The following is a 24,064-nucleotide window of genomic DNA, read 5'->3' as shown; positions in this document are numbered from 1 at the left end:
GGCACTAACACTTGTTAACCACCCCATCCATCCCTCCTAACATCCTTTCCTCCTTGGCCTCTGAAACACCACCCTGGGGCCTCGTTTTCTCTCTGGGCCTTCTAACCTCCACGACGGCACTGATCACACTGCTGGATCCTCTTCTGTCTGATGTCCTCAGTGTCTCCATCAGGGTCCTGACCCTCCATCTCTATTCCCTGTCTTTGTTGGTGGTACCCACCTAAGTCACCAAGCTAGACACCTGGAAGCACCCTTAAATCCCACCTCTTCTCACATCTCACATCCAGGCACCAAGGCCCTTGGACTGTCTCCCTCCTGGTGTCTCTCATCCCCCCTCCCTTCTGCATGTTCCCACCTGTTTACCTCTGGTAAATATCACGTCTCATGAACCACTGCAATAACCTCCCAATTGGTCTCCTTCCAATCCATTCTCCGTGTTGCTATTACAGTGATTTTTCTAAACCACCACCTGATCATATCAGTGCTCTGCTGCAAAACCTTTCCATTTCTCCCCATCAATCTATAAGATCAAATCCAAACCCCCAAGCGTAGCATATAAGGCTCTTTGAAATCAGGTTCCTGGAGGCCTCTCCAAGCCCACCCAAACCCTAAATGCTTCCTTACTGAATGCTGTGCCATTTTCTAAGCATACCACACCGTTTACAGCCTCCATACTTCACCCGTGCCATCCCCTGTGCTTGGAAAGGCCTTCCCTCCTTGTCACGTGATTAATTCCTACTCAGTCTTCAAGACCTCACTGCTCAGACATCTTCTGCTCAGTGAAGAATTCCTTGTGCTTAGCCTGTGTCCCCCACTCCCAAGCAGAGCTGAGAGTCCATCTCATCTCTACTGTAGCTTAAACCTGCCTCTCTGAGGCTCTTAGCACACTGGCAAAACTATGTGATTAAAGTAAGGGTTGGAGACCTTTTCTGTAAATGTCTAGACAGTAAATATTTTAGGCTTTGTAAGACAGACAGTCTCTGTCACAAGTACTGAACTTTACTATTACAGTGTGAGGGCTGCCATAGACAATAAGTGAGCGGATGGGCATGGCTGTGTTCCAATAAAACTTTATTTACAAAACAGGCAGTGGGCTGGGATTGGCCTGAGGGCTGTAGGCTGCTCACCACTGGCTTACTGCTTTCTCCCCTCTTTGTGGAATTCGTGAGGCTCAGACAATGCCCTGATCACTTTTGTGTCCCTAGTGTCTGGCAGCGTCCCTGGCAGGAAACATTTATGGAAAGGAAGATCCAAGTAAAGATCTCAGTCCTGCCACTTATCTTTTGTAAATTACTTGTTTTCTAAGCCTTTTTTAAAATCTCAAAAATGGAAATAAATATGCCCGCTTTGCCTGCTGCAGAGGCTCATCGTGAGAAGCACATGAATAATGCATAGGAATGTGAAGCGCAGTCCAGATGGAAGCTGTTTCACTGTTCAAGTGACTCCACGACACACAGACCTTATCAGGTAAACCTAAGTCCTAGAGAGGGCCTGTGATCTGCCCATCGTGCTGTCCATCTGCTGGCCGGTCTGGGGCTTAGCCACAGGCCACTCTCTGCCCTAAATCATCCTCCTGCTCTGGGAGCGAAGCCCAGGGGTGAGGTTTCTCGACCACTTCTCCTCTCCCCGTCACTCCACCTGCCTTCTCCTAGATTCCAGATTCCACAGGTGCCCCTGGGCAGGTGTGAAAGAGACTGTGTGTGCGACAGATGAGTGGCTTGATGGCCTCCAAGGCCTCCCTGAGATTTGAGGATGGTCTCTGGGTTAGCCATGGCCGCTGAGCCTGCACGTCCAGGGCCTGTGCTCCGCAACGGGAGAGGCCACAACAGTGAGAGGCCCGCGTACCGCAAAAAAAAAAAAAAAAAAAGAATAAAGAAAGGGGAAAAGTCTGGAAGTGGTTGGGGCTCAGGGAGATCATGAGCTTGGAACCAAGTTCAGTTCGAAATGCCCAGGGTCATGAACAAACAGCTCTGCAGGTAGTCTGAGGCTGTGCTCCCGAATTACTGCCTGGGGATACGCACACCAACAGATTAGTGCTGTGAAGCCACGTGCCAGCAACTAGCCCTTAGAATAAACTAATGGAATGACTAGAATAGTTCTACAAGAACCAACTAAGGGGCACACTCACACATCATTGCCACAGGATATTGTGGGGGAACAGAGAGATAATAAAAGCCCGACAGAGCCAACGCAAAACTCAGCCATTCTGCATTAGATTAAAAACAAACAAACACACACGCAGCAGGGTTTATTACTATAGGTGCCCAGAAGCAACCTGTTCAGAAATCAGAGAGAGGAGCTGAAACAAAAGAGGAAACAGAGGCACGTCAAAATAAGTGAGGAAGGGCCGTGTGTGTGAGGTCTGAAAAGAGCTCGGAAGTATTCCGGACTGGGCCGGGGGGTTCCCTGTAGACAGGCAGGCAGGCCCTCTTAGCTGGAACTCAGGACTAGGATATAAGGAATTTCTCAAGTAATCTGTTCCCAGTACAAACCAAGAACAGTTGTAAATGATTTATACATAAATATAAATCTGAGTGGCTCAGGTTACTGCTATAATAATCACATTTTCCCTCACTTTCTGTTTTCTTTCTTGAAGAACGGAGAAAGAGCCAGTGTGTGTCCTCTATCCCGTTTGTTTTGGCAGAAAAAACAGTCGAGGAACTGGCCTAAGAGACGATATCTACAGTCTCTGTGCACCATGCAAGCCCCCGTGACCGGACTCCCGCCCCGCTCAGCCTCCTCTTCCGCAGGTCCAGCCCAGACCTCGCACCACTCCCCAGACCGGCCAGGTGCTTTCTGGACCTTTGGCCACACTCTGCATAGGCTGGAAGTGCTATCCCCTTACCTCTCTACAAGACCCCCAGTGGCAACCTCTCCGCGATGCTGACCCTACTTTCCCACTGAAAGTGGGCTGCAATTTCCCCTGTGCTCCCCAGCACACTCTGTTCTAGGGGTCATTTCCTCCTGCCTGTGGGAATAGTTGCTCCAACATCCATCTCCTGCATCAGACTCTGAACTTCCTGAGGTCAGAGTCCATGTTTTGTCTCCCTTTGTAGTGAGACAGTACGATAAATATTCGCAGGGCGAGTGAACAGCCATCTTATCAGATATTTCCTATTACTGAGAGATATGCATCCCATCAATGAATTAGTATATTATAAACCCTCGATTAAATCACAAATGATAAAAACTGTTGTTACGGTATAAGCCTGAGTAATAAAAATAACAGCTGCGAAATAATAATAATAATATCTATTAAGCGTCCCAAGAAGTAGGTAGATCCTGTCCCTGCTCAGCAGACATATTCATCTCCATTTTTCCTGAAATCCTCCCCCACTCCCTCTCAGGATTTCTGCCTGATCGCAGTCAGGCCACCCTGCTTTCTCCAACCCACAGACAGACTCTCGGAATCTTGGGATTCAGCCGCTCCAGGCACTAAACCCAGAACGGCCATCACCTCCGTTCCCAGCCTCCCCACGTCCTCATCCCGAGCGCTTCCGCTTAGCTGCCCTGGTTCTGAGGTCACCTTCAGCAGAGGGTTGTTGCCCTGGGCACTGTGGAGGACCCTCCTCCCTGCTTCCCCTCCTACCTCGGGTCCCCTCCTCCCTTCCATCTCTCATGCCAAGGAAGGAACCATGCAACAGATGGTGACCTGAGCCCACTCACTCCCTCCACTCACAGGCATCTGAAGGCCAGTTTCCTAGGAAACTGGAAATGCCCCCTATTAGTGATCATCAGCCTGTCCCAAAGAGACAGAGCGCCAAGCAGGGAGAAGGAAGATAGAGGGGTCTCTGGAAGAGGATGAGACAAGACGGGGAAGCCGCAGGGGGAGCTCCCTGCCTTCCTCTTGAGAAAGCCCCAGGCAAGCTGGGTATCTCACATCTCCCCTTCACCGCTCAGGAAATGACCGCAGTCTCAGCATCTTTACAAAGTCTCTCTGCCCGCGCAATCCTCCCACCTCCCCTTTATGGGGCTGTAACGGCACCAAACCCTCCCGGGCCCAAGGACTTGACAGCCTAAGAAAGCACTCACCAGCCTGCTTCTAGATCTGCCTCTCCCCCTGTCCAGGAGGGGAGACCCCGCTTCCTCCCTGTGTGGGGTTGAACCAGTTGTCTTCTAGGATTTTCCAACAGCTAAAGACACCTTGTTATGGGATTCAAGCCCCCTCCCCCCTCCTCCCTTCTCAGGGTTGGAGGGGGGTGGTCTCCATCTGCTCGGTGGCTGTGTTTCATGCTTGGCTCCCTTGCATGGTCAGGGGGAGAGATCTGGGAGGAGTGAGGGGCTGTGTGTTTAACCATTGATAGGGTTCCTCTTGGTAGCAGGGGCACCAGCAGGTCCGGCCCCTCCTCTCCCTGCCTGGGCTAAGTTCACAGAGGCCGTCCGGGTCTCAGCAGGAGTGCAGGGTGGGGGAACAACAGTATCAGGTGGCCCTGATTCCCGCCGGGAGGGGGTGGAGGGGGACACCTGGGTTTAGGATTAAGGATTTGGCTGAAAACAGCTGTTTCCTGCTCAACACCCAGAACTAATCTATAGGTTGAAACCTGAACCACTTGGCTATTTATTAAGTTGGGGGTGAGGGGGTCAGGAAAGAAGAAAGGGGGAAGGGACCTTTTCCTCGAGGTGCCCACCATAAATATCTAGTGAATTTCTCGTGTTCACTGCAGGCTCTCTGGGGCACAAAGCACTTGCAGGGCACCTTGGTGTGCAAAAGCCACCAGGCAGCCAGGCTCCACACGAAGGCTGCGCCCACCAGGAAAGTGCCCCCCTCCTAGGGGGAAAGGCGCAGGCACCTCACTGTGGGGGCAGAGCTGGTTGAGTCACTAAGTCAATAGAGCTTGGACATAAGAGACCTGCTGCATACTTTTTCATAACTGATTTCTGTGGATCTACAACAAATCTTTTAACCATCTGCTTATAGTGGACCTTTAGATTATTTTTCTTTATTTTTTCTCCATCACCACAATGCTACAATGAACACCCTTGTACATACAATCCGATATATGGAAGAAGTGGGGTTGCTGCCTTATCCTGTTTCTTTGACCCCAGGCCAACTGGAGCCTGACACATCTTAGCCTGGCATAGCAAGACAGCCCAAAGTATACAGGCAGCTGGGTCCACAGCCCAGCCCTGGACAGCCGACCTCACAGGCCGGCAGTTGCTGGGCACACTGGGAGGGATATCGCTGGTGCTATAATCCAGCCAAGCCAGCCTTCTGAAGTTCTTTGGGGCTGTCCATTTTCTCCTCATTATTATTGCTTATTCGTTCATCCTCCAAGAGGCAGGACTGGGAAACATACATGGAATGGAAAAGACTCTCAAATGTAGTCAGTATAGCTGCCTGTTAGCTGATGTGACACGCTGTGCAGGGGCTGCCTTCAATAAGGTTTGTGGATATCTGTGAATTTCCCTTATTCTGGCTCCACTCACTGCCCCTGCTCGGGGTTAACTGAGCTCTGACCAGTTTTCTTATAGAGATTAGCAGGTAAAGCAAATTGCAAAGGGAACAAAAGTTAACACGTAGGGTATGCAGACAGCCTCCACCCTGGAGACATCAGCTAAGGACACAGGAAACAACCTTCCCTCGGTGGGGGGAGAAATTCTGCCACCTCCAAGAAGGAGAAGAAGAGCCCCCACCTCTCTACAGCTTAAGAACCAACTTCACACTCATCTCCCTGTTTTCTACCCTCAGGGAGGAAGTTTCACAGCAATTAGACACACATCTTCTTCACAGCTGGAGGGAGAAGACAGAGGGCTGTGAAGCTCTCCACCCACCTCCAAGTGGGGGAGAAGACACCCGGGATAGCAGAGCCGGCTCCCCTGGGCCTGTTAGTAAAGGGAAATTGCTCTGAGGAAGGCTGGAGGGGGAAGTAATCATAATCTTATGGACATAATCCTATGTGTCCAAGGGTACAGCCCAATATTTGGGAAGGGTAAGAAGGAGGGACCTGAGTGGGAGAGAAGGTAGAGACTGAAGGTAGAAGGCCTGAAAGGGAGGCTTGGATTTAGTATGAGAAGACCTAGGGTTCCTCAAAACATGAAACACAGAATTACCACATGACCCAGCAATCCACTCCTGGGTATATACCAAAGAGAACTAAAAATGTATGTCCACATCAGAACTTAAACATGAATGCTCACAGTAGCATAACTGATCATAGCCAAAAAGTTGAAACAACCTAAATGTCCATCAATTGATGATGCATAAGTAAAATGTGGTATATCTACATATAAAGGAATATTATTCAGCCATAAAAAGGGAATGACACATGGACACATGCTACAACATGGATGAACCTTGAAAACATCATGCTAGGTAAAAGAAGCCAGACACAAAAGACCACATACTGTACCATTCCGTTTATGCGAAATGTCCAGAATAGGCAAATCTACAGAGGTGGGAAATAGATTAGTGATTGCCTAAGGCTAGAGGAAGACCAGGGTCGGGGGTGGGAAGAGGAGTGGCTGATAATGGGTATGGGTTTTTGTGGTGGAAGTGGAAGGTAATTAAAATGTTCTAAAATTAATTATGGTGATTGGTGCCCAACTTGGTGAATATATTAAAAATCAATGCATTGTATACTTTACTTTTTTTTTCAAATTTATTTTTTATTGAAGTATAGTTGATTAACGAGTTGTATACTTTATATAGGTGAATTGTGTGGTATGTGAATTATATCTCAATAAAGCTTTTAGTTAAAATATCAATGAGAAAAAAGAACTAATTACATAAGAACTTGGAAGACTTTGTAAGAAAACTGGGATACTTCAAAAAGGGAAATGAATGATTACATTTATAAATGCAGTTTCAAATGTTCAAAGGAATTTAACTAAGTTTATTAATGGAATCAAACAAGTGATTGTTAAAATTTATGAGATCTATGAAGAGAATTGTAAAATTTGTCAGTTGAAATGAAAAGTTGAAGAAAAATTAAGTTTGGGGATTCCTAACTTTAACATATTGAATATTGATTTTTTAAAAAAGACCTAGGGCTAAGTTCCTGGATGCCACCCAGTACAAGTCACTGTTTGTCTAGTCTCTATCTCCACAGTAAACTGCAAAATGCTGTACAAAGGGAATGCTGCAGAAAGAACAGCCCGAAAGCTCAACCTCTGTCTTTCCTGAAGGGTGATAGCTGTACAAACCCCTATAGCCACCTTTCTTTCAAACCCCAGCTCCTCATTCGAGTCACTGACCAATGCGTTCCCAGGCTCCCTGAGTGGGGTGTCCATTTGGAGCCGGGGCCTCTGTCCATCTGAAGAGCTACCATCTGGACCCATCTGCTCAAACGTCACTCACGTTAAGCTGCTTACTCCACCCTCTATTTGTGGGATTCCAAGCCTAGTTTCAACAGACCAGGGTTCTAAAGCCATTTGAAAACCATAGGATGAGCTCAAGCAGGAAAAAAAAAAGGGGCGGGTGGGGGGGCAAGGTTATTGAAGAAGCTTGGGTTGAGGGAAAGAGAGATGACCTCCAGCCCCTTAACCGGACTGGGAGCTTCTTGAGAGTGAGGGCAGTGGCTTCTACCTTTTTCCTGTGTTCTTCATAGAAGCGAGCCCCAGCTCAAGGCAGAACAGGGCTAGCTAAGAAGATGCAGACCAGGGGAAACACACCAGACATGGATTCTGAGACGCAGCTTCAAGAGTAAGTGACGTAGTATAATCCCTCTGGCACATGGAAGGGGCATGGACTTGCGAGCCACACACCTTTGTTTCAATCCCACCTCAGCCATTTACCTGCTGCATGGTCTCCAGCAATTTGTTTACTCTCTCTCTTAGAGCCTCAGTTTTCTTGTCTTTGAACGGGATAATACACTTAGTATAAGATTATTGTGATGATTATTAACTGAGTTGATTTAATTCATTTTAAATGAATTAATGGGCTAACGTTTATGTATAGCATCTAACACAAGGCCTGGCCCAGACTGAGCATTCAAAAACTATTGGTCATTTCCCCTTCCCCACAAGTTACAGCTGGTGCAATGCTTTGCTACATGACTTTGGACAAGCTGGACTTTCGAACCTCCAGATCTATTCTGTAGATGTACAAAGTACACAACGCCTGTGCTAATAACCATACGTTAGCTCTGTGGCCAAGGAGTTATTATTCACTCTTAGAGCCGACATACGGTTATCTGCACAAGTGTTGTCTACTGTGGACCGGAGAGCAGGGAGGTTCCCGCAAGATTCCAGACCAGCCAAAGCAGCTCTGCGCTGCCCTCTCTCCTGCCTTTACCCTGGCCTCCTTAACCAAAGTGCTTCAAACTCCTGGAGACCACCCTGCACGGCCCCAGTCCTGCCCTTGTTCATGCCAGCTTCTTCCACCAGTGGTCCATGACCTATGACATCAACTGCACCAGACTCGAGTCAACCTCAGTGGAGCCAGGTCAGTTCTTCTGAGGCTTCCATCCTGCTGTCAATATTGGTCTAGCTGCTGATATTCCAAGGATTGCACAACCCCGGTGGCATTTTTAAGATTCCTGTGTGACATGATAAGGAGGCACAGGGAGGAAAGGACTAAGACAGCAGGAGGGAGCAGCATCTGTTCTTCCCCTCTCTCCAGCCCTCTGCATTCACATCCAACACAGACATCGGTCTGGATCCAACTGCCATCCTGGCAGGCTTCTACAGGCTGGAGGAGATGTGAAAATACAGGCGCGTGGAGGAGAGGAGGTGGAACAGACAGGGGAAGGTTGTTTCCTGCATTATAGGATGCATTTGTCTAGAAGTCTGGTGCAAAGTGCTGGCTATTATGCTCACACCGAAGACACCATTGGCTCCAGCGGTGTAGGGAAAAGCTTGGTGTTCATGCCCCGAGTGAGTGCATACACCTGCTTGTAGAAAGGCCTCCCTCTGCTATAGTCTATAATCCTCCATTAGAAATGGAAACTCACAGGGTGACATGCTGTCTCAAACCCAACAGCCCAGCCTCCAGTAAAAAGGTGGGTTTAGTAGGGCAGCAAGGAAGGCTGAGAGGGGTATAGAAGCGATTGCATCACCTCAGCAGAAACGAGGTAGATAGCACACGCGATTGAGGGGAATAGCTTTCACTGCTGCCAGCTGTGGCTCCACACCTAGCCCTGCAGATCTCAGCACCCAGGAGAAGGTGGCTAAGCATGGATGCCGCCTCAGGGGCCCGGAATTGGTCCTGGGGCAGGGAGTGCGGAGGCAAAACAGTTCCTAATGCAGTTCCACGGCCCTTCCCCAATCATCCCACAGTGGTGTGTCCTGAGCCCACGTTGGCCACAGCAGCCTGTTGTAATGTTTCTGGAGAGAGAAGGCCCAGCTTCTTACCAACAGGCAGAGGGGCTGAGGAGTGTGAGTGCCATTAACCAAATGACTCCATTTGAGAAGCTGAAGGCCTGGGGGAGCTGGGTGGTTCTTCTGCCTTGCATCAGAGGGCAGGTGTGTGCTCTGAGTGCCTGGCGAGGCCCAGGGGCTGAAGCACTGGGGCAGGGGAGACACGGGATGGGAGAGATTAGTCTGTGTGGGAAGGTGCCTCACGCTGGGGCTGCAGGAGGAGGGGGGAGGGAGGAGACCTGTGCTGGGGAGCAGATGCCTGGGGCCGCTCCAGATGGCAGTGGCCCAGAACAAAAGGAGAAGAGCCAGAGGGAAGGAGGACAGAGAAACAGAGGACTTGCTCCTCTGAGGCTTCCCAAGTGGAGAGACAAAATCAGATTCTTACCTGGAACCTGGCCGGAGGCTTGCTCAGAAACATCTATGCAGCCCCAAACCACCCTGAAAAAACCCTGCAACCCCAAGCCCAAATGGCCAACCGTGTGGGTCCCAGAGCTGGAGAACTGCTGGGATTCGAATTCAGGTGCTGCCGCTTTCTCAGCTGTGGTGCTCTGAGCATGTTCCTCCACCTCTCTGTATTTCCGTCACCAGTAAAATGTGGGTAACAATGGGCCCTATTTCATAGGGTTACTGTGAGGAGGATTAAATGGAAAATGCACAGCGCTGGCGGCTGGGGAGTCCTCCAGTGCTGATTCTGGCAAGGATGGCTGTTACCACCTCTAAAGAACCGGCTCAGACCCCTGCAGAGCTTAGTGGTCCTCATGTGGCCATATGTGTGTGCTCTTTTCTTCTTCTGTTAAAAGTTTCCCTGTATGTCTTAAGGTCCTCTGATCCTTTGACTTCCTGAAGGTGTGGGTGCCTCAGACTGGAGGAGGCAGTGTGGTGTCCCAGCAAGAAAAACGGCCCACAATTCAGGACATCTGAGTTCTTTCTTTTTTTAAAAAATTTATTTATTTTATTTATTTTTGGCTGCGTTGGGTCTTTGTTGCTGTGCGCGGGCTTTCTCTAGTTGCGGCGAGCAGGGGCTACTCCTCGTTGCGGTGCGCTGGCTTCTCATTGCGGTGGCTTCTCTTGTTGCAGAGCACGGGCTCTAGGCACACGGGCTTCAGTAGTTGTAGCACATAGGCTCAGTAGTTGTGGCTCGTGGGCTCTGGAGCACAGGCTCAGTAGTTGTGGTGCACGGGCTTAGTTGCTCCGCGGCATGTGGGATCTTCCCGGACCAGGGCTCGAACCCGAGTCTTCTGCATTGGCAGGCGGATTCTTAACCACTGCGCCACCAGGGAAGCCCCAGGACATCTGAGTTCTGTTGCTGTCCGTTTTGTGGACGTTGGAGAAGTAGCTTCTTGAGCCTCATTGTATTCATCAATCAAATGTGAATGATGACGCCAGCCTTGCCCACATCACAGAATTGTCGTGAAAGTCAAATGACACAACTAATGTAAATGAATGCACTGTAAAACTATAGTGAACCAATATCAGGTTCCAATTTTAGGGCTCGTGGATTAGACTGGAAGTGTCCAGAGGCGCAAAGCCTGAATAGGTTTGCTCTGCATCAGGCAGGATGCAGTAGGGTGTGACTCCGGCTGCCACTCAGATGTGCTGCTGGGTAGTGACATTGCTATCATCAGAGAAGGTCGGGGGGCTCCCAGGTTCCTTAGGCAGGGATCTGGTTAGGCAACCCAGAGTGTGTGTGCCCAGGGAGGAGTGTGGAGGGGCCTTAGGAGCCGGAGCAGAGATAGAAAGTAGGGTGGGTTCATGAAAAAGTGCCAAGAGAGGGGCCACAGTGACCACAAAGCTGGACTAACCCCTGATTCTGGCACAAACCTGGGGATCTGTTCCCATGCTGTTTTACATATATTTACAGGCCCATTATAATAACCTGTACACTATTTCTGCAGAGTCCTCCAAATACAAACCAAAAGAATGGTGCCCCACCCCCTGCCCCACTACTGCCAGTATGTTAAAGTTCAATACTTAGTAACAGGTGAAAAAGTCCTGTGGTCAGATGGATTTCCCTGGTGGTCCCCGAAACCTGACACTGTTCTAAGGCAAGTCGTAGACCTAAGAGAACCCACACAGAAACTACCTTCATAAAACAAGTATATCTGAGCCGCTGTTGATATGACAAATAATTTCATTTACTGAATACCTAGTATAAGCCAGTCACAGTGCAGGGTTCTTTATGTGTTTAATCTTTACAAGATGTTCATTATTATCCCTACTGTATAAACCTAGAGTGGTTTGAAACTTTCCTACAGTCACAAAGCAAGGACAGCCAGAATCCATGTCATCAGCGTATTCTGTTCCTACCTTTCAACTCCCTCCCTGCCTGCATCCTCCCAGCCTAAATCTCCAACTCTTTCTGGGAGAACAGAAGCCATCTGAAAAGGGAGTTGGAGCAATGAGGCTGAGATGCCCACACTCAAGAACAGGGAAACCTTTCTCTGTTCAGGCCTCCAGGTCAGACTCCGCCAGCCCAGAAGCCTCCAGGCTGCTAGCGTGTGATTCAATGCCAATTACTCCTTGGTTAAATTTGTAGCCCTTATTGCTTGCATGTACTCCCCTGCCATCCCTGCCTTGAGACTAAGACAGGAGTTGCTGGGAGCAGCAGGAAATTTTACCCCAGAATGGAACAATGCAGACCCTGGACACAGGGTGTGGCTTCAGTGATGTCAGCTTCAGCTGTTTACGGTGCCCTGGACAGCTGTCCATCTGCCAGGGCCCACTGCTCCGCCCAGAGGAGGGGTTCTCAGACTGCCCCCCATATGCTGGGGCTGTCACTCAGGAGGCTCCCAGGTTGTGGAGGCCAGGCTAAGGGGGAGTGAGGGTCACAAACACAGCTGTTTCCCAATTTTTCAATTGAACAGTCGGGACAATGGCAGGCCTAATGCCGGCTCACTGCATCTGCTGGAGAAAAAGGAACAAATCCTTCCCCAAAGTCAGCCTCTGGCCTAGGAGAGCCTTGAGGTCTGGCTCTGTGGCCAACTCTGGGGAGAAGGAAGGAGATGTCCCCTCAGAAAATTCCGGGGCCTGAAACGTCTCTCATCAAAGAGAAGGGGCAGGAGGTGAGAATTTCTTCCCACCCTACCCCTGAGACACGGGGCCCAGGCCCAGGCCCAGGCCCAAGCCCCACTCACCGTCTCTGCCTCATTCAGCCTCCTTCCTGTAACACCAGAGGGGGCTCCCTTCCAGTCTGCGGCGGGAAGGAACACTCCAGCGTCCCAAATTGCACATAAGTCAATCAACCTGTCACAAAGCAAGCACAAAGAAGAACCCCAGGGTCACTTTAGGAGAGGAAAAGAAAAGCCTTTGTGCTTTGCAGCTTGTTCATTCACTGGGAAATTACATCGTTGTCCACACCCATCTGGGCAGTTTTACATAGCATAACAGCATCTTTGTTCACAAAAATTCAAAGCACTCTGCAAGAAACGGGACCGATTCTGCAAGGTGCCTAAGCATGCTGGACTTTGGGAAGCGGGGATCATCTCTCTCTTCATAAGATCATTATTGTGGCCTGACATCATAATCGAATTGCTGAATCCCTAGTCACCTGAAGGAGTTAAGCCATTCCTCAAAGAATCTCTCCTACACCCAAGGGAGAATTTACCCATAATTATCTCATTAATTTTTTTACTTAGGAGAACTATTATGTTTTTCTTCCCCATCTACAGATAATCAAACCAAGTTCACCATAAATAAATTACCCATTAAAAGGAGATCTAATTTTAGTGTTAGGAGACATGGGTTTCAGGTCCTAGCTTGTTTTATCATTTTGCATAGATCACGTCCCTACATGTGACTCATTTTCTTCATCTGTTAAATGGGGAGAAGGTACAGGACAGTGGGTCAGACCACTAGACTATGAGGTGGCATTTCAAGAGTTCAAGTCCCAGGTCTGGTCCTTTGCGGCAATCATTTAGCCTTTCTCACTACAGATAACATATCTCACTTAATCATTTGCTTTAACATTAAAACGTGTCTGCAGAAAATGGTCACATCCACCTTTGTAGAGGGGAATGCGGCAATATCTATCAAAATAAGTATGCATTTACTCTTTGTCCCAGTAGCCTCAGTTCTAGGAATCTTTTTGAAATATATCTTATATGATGCCCAAGTTCTGACCTACAGGATTATTGTCAAGTGAAAAGAAACACGACAGGAAAAAGTGTGCTTAATATGCTACCATTTATTTAAGAAAGGGAGAATGAATGCAAAGATATATATGTATTTGCTTATATTCTGCGAAGACAATAAAAGGATAAAGCATAAAATAAAATTTAAAGGACTTATAGGGAGGGGGAGGAATGAGGTGGAGGGAACAGGGATATTGAATATACCTTGTTTTGTGGATTTGCTTTGGAACATGTAAATATTTGACATAATTATAAGGAACAATATTTTTGAAAGAAATCCCTAAAATGAAAGTGTAGCAAATGAGTCTGTATGTCCAGCTGGTTGGCATAACTACACATAGAGAAATTAAAACACAGTAATTTGACTCTGTATCCTTGGAGGGATATATCCTAAGAATAAAAAGAACTGCCTCATTCCCCCCACCCCAAAATCCTAATCTGTTTTCAATAATCATATTATTGATGAAGTTATGGTATTATTATTGTTGTTGTTATTCTGAGACTTCTGTATGTGTACTGTGGGATAAACCAAATGAGTAATAATATTTATATTACTGAAAAACAAGGGTTTCCTATTGCAAGAAGATACAAATGTAAGCTCGATGAGATCAGGTTAAAATTTTGTAGTCCTGATTGTGAACTGAGAGTATCAGGGTGAACTCCATATGTTTTATGTTACATCCATCCATACACACACACACACGCACACACACACACACACACACACACACACACACACACACAAAATACCTAGCAAGGCCTAGAAACAAGGATCATCCTGGAAGGAATGAGTACCCCCTAGCAATCAGATTATGAACTCCCACAAAGAAATCAGGCTTCCTTGGAGAAGGGTCTGAAGCAGCAAATATATAAGATGAGCCTAGAGCATCTTGTTACACCATAAAAGCAAACAAAGCGTCAAAGATTACTAGAGTTGGGGGGACCTTCAAGATGGTGGAGGAGTAAGATGTGGAGATCACCTTCCTACCCACAAATACATCAAAAATCCACCTCCATGTGGAACAACTCCTACAGGACACCTACTGACCTCAGACCTCCCAAAAGATGCCTGAGGGCGACCTATACACAGAGGTGGGGCGCAAACCAAAGCTGAACCCTGGGGACTGCGAACAAAGAAAAGAAAGGGAAATTTCTCTGTGCAGCCTCAGGAGCAGCGGATTAAACCCCACAATCAACTTGATGTACCCTGCATCTGTGGAATACCTGAAGAGGAAATGAATGTTCCCAAAATTGAGGCGGTGGACTTTAGGAGCAACTGTAGACTTGGGGTTTGCTGTCTGCAACTGATTCGTTTCTGATATTTATGTTTACCTTAGTTTAGTTTTTAGCGCGTGTTATCATTGGTGGATTTGCTTATTGGTTTGGTTGCTCTTTTCTTTTAAAACTATTATTATTATTTTATGTTAATAATTTTTCTTTTTAATTTTTTTTCCTCCCTTTTCTTCTGAGCTGTATGGCTGACAGGCTCTTGGTGCTCAGCCTGGTGTCAGGCCTGAGCCTCTGAGGTAGGAAAGCCGAGTTCATGACACTGGACCACCAGAGACCTCCCGGCCCCATGTAATATCAATCAGCGAAAGCTCTCCCAGAGATCTCTGTCTCAATGCTAAGACCCAGTTCCACCCAACGGCTAGCAAGCTCCAGGGCTGGATGCCCCATGCCAAACAACTAGTAAGACAGGAACACAACTCCACCCATTAGCAGATAGGCTGCCTAAAATCATAAGAAGTTCACAGACACCCCAAAACACACCACCAGACGTGGCCCTGCCCACCAGAGAGACAAGATCCAGCCCCACCCACCAGAACACAGGCACAAGTCCCCTCCACCAGGAAGCCTATACAAGGCACTGAACCACCCTCACCCACTGGGGGCAGATACCAAAAACAATGGGAACTACGAACCTGCAGCCTGCAAAAAGGAGACCTCAAACACAGCAAGTTAAACAAAATGAGAAGACAGAGAAATACGCAGCAGATGAAGGAGCAAGGTAAAAACCCACCAGACCAAACAAATGAAGAGGAAACAGGCAGTCTACCTGAAAAAGAATTCAGAGTAATGATAGTGAAGATGATCCAAAAACTTGGAAATAGAACGGAGAAAATACAAGAAACGTTTAACAAGGACCTAGAAGAATAAAGAGCAAACAAACAACGATGAACAACACAATAAATGAAATTAAAAATTCTCTAGAAGGAATCAGTAGCAGAATAACTGAGGCAGAAGAATGGATAAGTGACCTGGAAGATAAAATAGTGGAAATAACTACTGCAGAGCAGAATAAAGAAAAAAGAATGTAAAGAATTGAGGACAGTCTCAGGGACCTCTGGGACAACATTAAATACACCAACATTCGAATTATAGGGGTCCCAGAAGAAGAAGAAGAAAAAAAGGGACTGAGAAAATATTTGAAGAGATTATAGTCGAAAACTTCCCAAACATGGGAAAGGAAATAGTCAATCAAGTCCACGAAGTGCAGAGAGTCCCATACAGGATAAATCCAAGGAGAAACATGGCAAGACACATATTAATCAAACTATCAAAAATTAAATGCAAAGAGAAAATATTAAAAGCAGCAAGGGAAAAGCAACAAATAACAAACAAGGGAATCCCCGTAAGGTTAACAGCTGATCTTTCAGCAGAAACTCTGCAAGCCAGAAGGTAGTGGTAGGACATATTTAAAGTGATGAAAGGGAAAACCTACAACCAAGATTACTCTACCCAGCAAGGATCTCATTCAGTTTTGATGGAGAAGTTAAAACCTTTACAGACAAGCAAAAGTTAAGAGAATTCAGCACCACCAAACCAGCTTTACAACAAATGCTAAAGGAACTTATCTAGGCAGGAAACACAGGAGGAGGAAAAGACCTACAAAAACAAACCCAAAACAATTAAGGAAATGGTAATAGGAACATACACATTGATAATTACCTTAAATGTAAATGGATTAAATGCTCCAACAAAAAGACATAGACTGGCTGAATGGATACAAAAACAAGACCCATATATATGCTGTCTACAAGAGACCCATTTCAGACTTAGGGACACATACAGACTGAAAGTGAGGGGATGGAAAAAGATATTCCTTGCAAATAGGAATCAAAAGAAAGCTGGAGTAGCAATTCTTATATCAGACAAAATAGACTTTAAAATAAAGACTATTATAAGAGATAAAGAAGGACACTACATAGTGATCAAGGGATCAATCCAAGAAGAAGATATAACAATTGTAAATATTTATGCACCCAACATAGGAGCACCTCAATACATAAGGCAAATGCTAACAGCCATAAAAGGGGGGAATCAACAGTAACACAATAATAGTGGGGGACTTTAACATCCCACTTTCACCAATGGACAGATCACCCAAAATGAAAATAAATAAGGAAACACAAGCTTTAAATGATACATTAAACAAGATGGACTTAATTGATATTCATAGGACATTCCATCCAAAAACAACAGAATATACTTTCCTTTCAAGTGCTCATGGAACATTCTCCAGAATAGATCATATCTTGGGTCATAAATCAAGCCTTGGTAAATTTAAGAAAATTGAAATCATATCAAGTATCTTTTCCGACCACAACACTATGAGACTAGATATCAATTACAGTAAAAAAAATGTAAAAAATACAAACACATGGATGCTAAACAATACACTACTAAATAACCAAGAGATCACTGAAGAAATCAAAGAGGAAATCAAAAAATATCTAGAAACAAATGACAATGAAAACACGATGACCCAAAACCTATGGGATGCAGCAAAAGCAGTTCTAAGAGGAAAATTTATAGCAATACAATCCTACCTCAAGAAACAAGAAACATCTCAAATAAACAACCGAACCTTACACCTAAAGCAATTAGAGAAAGAAGAACAAAGAAAACCCAAAGTTAGCAGAAGGAAAGAAATCATAAAGATCAGGTCGGAAATAAATGAAAAAGAAATGAAGGAAACAATAGCAAAGATCAATAAAACTAAAAGCTGGTTCTTTGAGAAGATAAACAAAATTGATAAACCATTAGCCAAACTCATCAGGAAAAGAAGGGAGAAGACTCAAATCAACAGAATTAGAAATGAAAAAGGAGAAGTAATAGCTGACACTGCAGAAACAAAAAGGATCATGAGAGATTACTACAAGCAACTGTATGCCAATAAAATGGACAACCTGGAAGAAATGGACGAATTCAAAGCACAACCTTCCGAGACTGAACCAGGAAGAAACAGAAAATATAAACAGACCAATCACAAGCACTGAAATTGAAACTGTGATTAAAAATCTTCCAACAGAGAAATACCATATGCTAACACATATATATGGAATTTAAGAAAAAAAAATGTCATGAAGAACCTAGGGGTAAGACAGGAATAAAGACACAGATCTACTGGAGAACGGACTTGAGGATATGGGGAGGGGGAAGGGTGAGCTGTGACAAAGCGAGAGAGAGGCATGGACATATATACACTACCAAACGTAAGGTAGATAGCTAGTGGGAAGCAGCCGCATAGCACAGGGATATCAGCTCAGTGCTTTGTGACCGCCTGGAGGGGTGGGACAGGGAGGGTGGGAGGGAGGGAGAGGCAAGAGGGAAGAGATATGGGAACATATGTATATGTATAACTGATTCACTTTGTTATAAAGCAGAAACTAACACACCATTGTAAAGCAATTATACCCCAATAAAGATGTTAAAAAAAAAAAATCTTCCAACAAACAAAAGCCCAGGACCAGATGCCTTCACAGGCGAATTCTATCAAACATTTAGAGAAGACCTAACACCTATCCTTCTCGAACTCTTCCAAAATATAGCAGAGGGAGGAACACTCCCAAACTCGTTTTACAAGGCCACCGTCACCCTGATACCAAAACCAGACAAAGATGTCACAAAAAAAGAAAACTACAGGCCAATATCACTGATGAACATAGATGCAAAAATCCTCAACAAAATATTAGCAAACAGAATCCAAAAGCACATTAAAAGGATCATACACCACGATCAAGTGGGGTTTATCCCAGGAATGCAAGGATTCTTCAATATATGCAAATCAATCAACGTGATACACCATATTAACAAACTGAAGGATAAAAACAATATGATCATCTCAGTAGATTCAGAAAAAGCTTTCAACAAAATTCAACACCCATTTATGATAAAAACTCTCCAGAAGGTAGGCACTGAGGGAACCTACCTCAACATAATAAAGGCCACATACGACAAACCCACAGCCAACACTGTTCTCAATGGTGAAAAACCGAAACCATTTCCTCTAAGATCAGGAACAAGCAAGGTTGCCCACTCTCACCACTATTATTTAACATAGTTTTGGAAGTTTTAGCCACAGAAATCAGAGAAGAAAAAGAAATAAAAGAAATCAGAGAAGAAAAAGAAATAAAAGGAATCCAAATCAGAAAAGAAGTAAAACTGTCACTGTTTGTAGATGACATGATACAATATATAGAGAATCCTAAAGATGCTACCAGAAAACTACTAGAGTTAATCAATGAATTTGGTAAGGTAGCAGGATACAAAATTAATGCACAGAAATCTCTTGCATTCCTATACACTAACGATGAAAAATCTGAAAGAAAAATTAAGGAAACACTCCTATTTTCCATCGCAACAAAAAGAATAAAATACCTAGGGATAAACCTACCTAAGGAGACAAAAGACCTGTATGCAGAAAACTGTAAGACACTGATGAAAGAAATTAAAGACAATACAAACAGATGGAGAGACATACCACGTTCTTGGATTGGAAGAATCAACATTGTGAAAATCATTATACTACCCAAAGCAACATACAGATTCATTGCAACCCCTATCAAATTACCAATGGCATTCTTCACAGAACTAGAACAAAAAATTTCACAATTTGAATGGAAACACAAAAGACCCCGAATAGCCAAAGCAATCTTGAGAAAGAAAAACAGAGCTGGAGGAATCAGGCTCCCTGACTTCAGACTAGGGGAACATAGGGACAGGAGAGGAATAAAGACGTAGACGTAGAGAATGGACTTGAGGACACGGGGAGGCGGAAGGGTAATCTGGGACGTAGTGAGAGAGTAGCACTGACATATATACACTACCAAATGTAAATTAGATAGCTAGTGGGAAGCAGCTGCATAGCACAGGGAGATCAGCTTGGTGCTTTGTGACCACCTAGAAGGGTGGGATAGGTAGGGTGGGAGGGAGACGTAAGAGGGAGGGGATATGGGGATATATGTATACATATAGATAATTCACTTTGTTATACAGCAGAAAGTAACACAACATTGTAAAGCAACTATACTCCAATAAAGATGTTAAAAAAAAGAAAAAAAAGATTACTAGAGTTATGCCAAAAGGACTTGGAAGCTACCCAGCATAAGGTGTCCCTGGTCAAGTTGAGCATTAAAAAGGATCATGACTACAATAGGTTGAAACATAACAAATGTGTTTAAACATTTAAATCTTATAAATCGCTAATAATATTCTTTAAAAGCCCAAATAACCTGTGAGTCACCTTTTTGGGATGTTAGGAATACACTTTATTATTTTAAAATCTGGTCAATAAAGCAAAAGAGGGAGGAGTGGGTAGAGGTATCGCTGAGACAAGACTGGCCTTGTACTGATCATTGTTGAAGAGAGTGATAGATACATCAGGTTCATTACATTATTCTCTCTTCTTTGTAACACATTTTCAAAATAAAAATAAACTTTAAATGATAGAACAGGTTGAGAAATGAGAAATCTTAGAATGTCTTGAAACTCTTTAGAACCAGAGTCATTTAATCCTAACAACAACCCTATATGGTGACCAAGGATATAGATATTATTATCCCCACTTTACCCTGGAGGAAATAAGTGTAAAGAATCCTTTGACTCAGGATTCAAGCCCACATGTTCTTAGCCCAAAGGCTCACTATTTCAGAGGTGCCTCTTTAATATTCTCATCTTTTATATCTGCATTAATAAAACTTTCCTTGCCTATATGAGGTTAATGGGGGGCTGCAATGAGAAACGTACTTGGAAAACAAATCTTTGTATAAATATTTTGCTGTCATTTGAAAATTGGGGATCAGATATGCCCTATGCGGTTGCTGTGAGGATCCACGGAGAACTGTGATTTGAAGATAGATAGACAGATATCAAGAGAGAGAAACAGAAAACTCTCAAAGATGAGTGAGGTTGCCATTACCCTGATACCTCTATCATCACTCACAGGACTTCAGGGTTAAATGAGAAGTGCGGCTTCAAACCCAGGGTCTAGACTCTCCAGCTGACCCAGGGATAGGAAGGTTCCTGGAGGGACACCTGATGCTCTGGGGACGATCAGGGATCAAGAAAGACACCTGATACCCTGCAAGCTGCAAGAAGAGCAGCTCTGAAGCCCAGCTGGGTGGGGACCATGGCCAGGTTGCTGGGCATCTCATGTTCATTCTCAGATTGTCCTTCCCTCTGCCACAGAAGAAAAGTGGGTCTGGGGACTCTAAGACTTTTTCACCTTGGAATTCCATGATTCTATAAATGCTTATTTCTGAAGAAGTACAAAGTCAAACTTGTCCTGAGTCCTGGTTCATGTGCTGCCTCCCTCTGGATATTTAGTCTGAGCTCAGGGAACAAGAACTCTCTCCGTCTCTGTCTCTTGCTTGAGGTTCTTACTTAAACATTTAAAAAATTACGTTATTTGTTTTTTGAATAGGTAACCCCTTCACATGATATGAAACTCAACAGATACAAGCGTGTATAGTAGAAGTAGAGTATATATAAGTCAATTTCCCTCCCAATCTTCTCCTGCAGCTTCCTAGTCCCACTGAGCCCCTCTCCCCCACCAGCCGCTCTTACCAGTCTCTGTGTATCCTTCCAGAGACGTCCATGCATACATAGATACATTTAAAAAATTATAGCATACTATACAAATTTTCTCCTAACTTGCCTTTTTCAGTTAATATCTTAGATGTCTTTCTATATTAGTTCATATGAAACTGCCTTATTACTTTTAGCAGCTGTATAGTATTCCATTGTATGAACATATAATAATTTACTCAACCCTCTACTGATAGACATTTAGGATGTTTGTAATCCCTGGATGTAGAAAATTGCTGCAATACATATCTTTGGATAAATATGATTTCTCTCATTTGCAAGATTATTTTTAGGATAAATTCTTGGGTGCAGAATTCTTAGGTCAAAGGGAATGTGGCTAAATTGTTCTCCATGAAAGTTTTCACAACTTAAACTCCCACCAGCAATTTATAAAAGTTCCTGTTTTCCTTCTCCAACATGCTGTTGCTATTATTATTTTTTAATTTTAACCATCTGATGCACAGAAATTGGTGTCCCTTTGTGGTTCTCTTATTATAGTGAGGTTGAGCACTTTTCTTTTCTTTGAATTATTGTATTCTTTGCCCAGTTCTCTACTGGGTAGTTGGTTTATTCTTATCAGTTTGAAGGAACTCTTTATTTTTTAGGAAAATTACCCCTTAATTTATAAGAGTAGCTGCAAACTGTCCATATCATTATTTTTATCCTGACTTTATTTATGGTGTTTTTGCCACGCAAAAAAAAAGTTTTTTCATAGTTATAGATCTTTTGTCATTGTTTTTGTCATACTTAGGCCTCTTCTTTCAAGAATATTTTTAAGTATTCCCATGTTTTCTTTAGCATTTCTATAGTTTAATATTTATGTTCCAATCTTCTATTCATCTGGAAATCATAGGAGGGAGGACTATAACTTTATAAATATATAAGATGGCTTTCCCAACACCATGTACTGAAGAATTCACATTTTACCCTTTGGTTTGAAATGCCTTTTTTGTTTTCATATATTAAACCCCCTTATGTGTTTGGGTCTATTCCTGGATTTGCTCTTCCACTCATCTATTTATCTCTTCATACACAGGTACCATACACTTTTAATTACTGTAGTTTATTTGATTTGATATTTAAGAATTTTCCTGTTTATTTTTGCTTTTTTTTTCCACATGAACTACAAAATCAGATTCTCTAGGTTTGTCTTTTAATCAGATGGTATTTTATAAAAATCATATTAAAATTATAAATTAACTTAGAACTGACATATTTATGTTGTTGAATCTACTTAAGAATGTGACATACCTTAAATTTGTTTAAATTTTATTTGGGGTTTTTCAACTACATTTTAAAGTTTTCTCATATAGATTATATACATTCTTGTTATATTTATTACTATGCATTTGATCTTTCATTAAGCTATTTTAAAGAACTGTTTTAAGGACTTCCCTGGTGGCACAGTGGTTAAGAATCCGCCTGCCAATGCAGGGGACACAGGTTCGATCCCTGATCCGGGAAGATCCCACATGCCGTGAAGCAACTAAGCCCATGTGCCACAACAACTGAGCCCGCGCTCTAGAGCCTGCGAACCACAACCACTGAGCCCGTGTGCCACAACTACTGAAGCCCATGTGCCTAGAGCCCATGCTCTGCAACAAGAAAAGCCACCGCAATGAGAAGCCCGCGCACCGCAATGAAGAGTAGCCCCCACTCGCTGCAGCTAGAGAAAGCCTGCACACAGCAACGAAGACCCAACGCAGCCAAAAAAAAAATAAATAAATAAAAATTTTTAAAAAATAATTGTTTTATATTAATGTTGAATTCCACTATTTTGAATTTTATTTTCTAAATAATTCATCATTCAAAGGGAAAGCTTCAAGGGAAATTTTAAAAATACATTGAACTGAAGGAAAATTAAAATACAATATATCCAAATCTGTGGGACACAGCTAAAGCAGTGCTGAAGGGAAATTTATAGCACTAAATACATACATTTAAAAAAAAAGGAAAAGTTTCAAATCAGTAATATAAGGTCCCACTTCAAGAAAGTAGAAAAAGAGGAGCGAAATAAACCCAAAGCAAGAAGAATGAAAGAAATAAAAAGCAGAAATTAATGAAATAGAAAACAAAAACAATAGAAAAAAATCAATGAAATAAACTGGTTCTTTGAAAAGGTTAATATGATTGACAAACCTCTAGCAAAACTGAAGAAGAAAAAAAAGAGAGATGACACAGTTGCCAACATCAGGAATGAAAAAAGCGAATGTCATTACAGATCCTGCAGACATCAAAAGAATACTAAGAAAATACTATGAACAATTCCACACCCATAAATTAAAAAATGTAGTTGAAATGGAAAAATTCCTTGAAAAACACAAACTACCACAGTCCTCAATAGGTACTAGGTAATTTGAATAGGTTTATAATCATTAAAGAAATTGAACTTATAATTTTAAAATTCCCCAAAGAGAAATCTCCAGGCCCAGATTCTTTCACTACAGAATTTTAACAAACTCTTAAAGATAATCAACACCAATTCTATAAAATCTCTTCCAAACTATAGAAGAGGAGAGGACACTTCCGAATTCATTTGATGTAGCCAGTGTTATCCTGATATCAAAATCAAATGAAGACAGTATAAGAAAGAAAGAAAGAAGGAAAGAAAGAAAGAAAGAAAGAAAGAGAGAGAGAGAGAGAAAGAGAGAGAGAGAAAGAGAGACAGAGAGAAAGAGAGACAGAGAGAAAGAAAGGAAGGAAGGAAGGGAGGAAGGAAGGAAGGAAGGAAGGAAGGAAGGAAGGAAGGAAGGAAGGAAGGAAGGAAG

At 43.8% G+C, this 24,064-nt stretch overlaps 1 protein-coding gene across 6 annotated transcripts in view; it reads right to left on the bottom strand.

Annotated features, from left to right (window-relative positions):
• Positions 1-24,064, bottom strand: part of NFASC (neurofascin) — a 188,030-nt gene that overhangs the window by 84,358 nt on the left and 79,608 nt on the right. For all 6 annotated transcript variants that reach the window (XM_029230365.1, XM_029230362.1, XM_029230363.1 and 3 more), the window contains exon 2: positions 12,432-12,540. The gene's annotated coding sequence lies outside the window, so the exon portion shown is untranslated. The remainder of the gene's footprint in view (positions 1-12,431; positions 12,541-24,064) is intronic.

The sequence above is a fragment of the Monodon monoceros genome, unplaced genomic scaffold (assembly GCF_005190385.1).
Source record: "Monodon monoceros isolate NGI ecotype Baffin Bay Population unplaced genomic scaffold, NGI_Narwhal_1 Super_Scaffold_18, whole genome shotgun sequence".
Classification (NCBI taxonomy): Eukaryota; Metazoa; Chordata; class Mammalia; order Artiodactyla; family Monodontidae; genus Monodon; species Monodon monoceros.
This window is presented reverse-complemented; position numbering and strand designations above follow the sequence as displayed.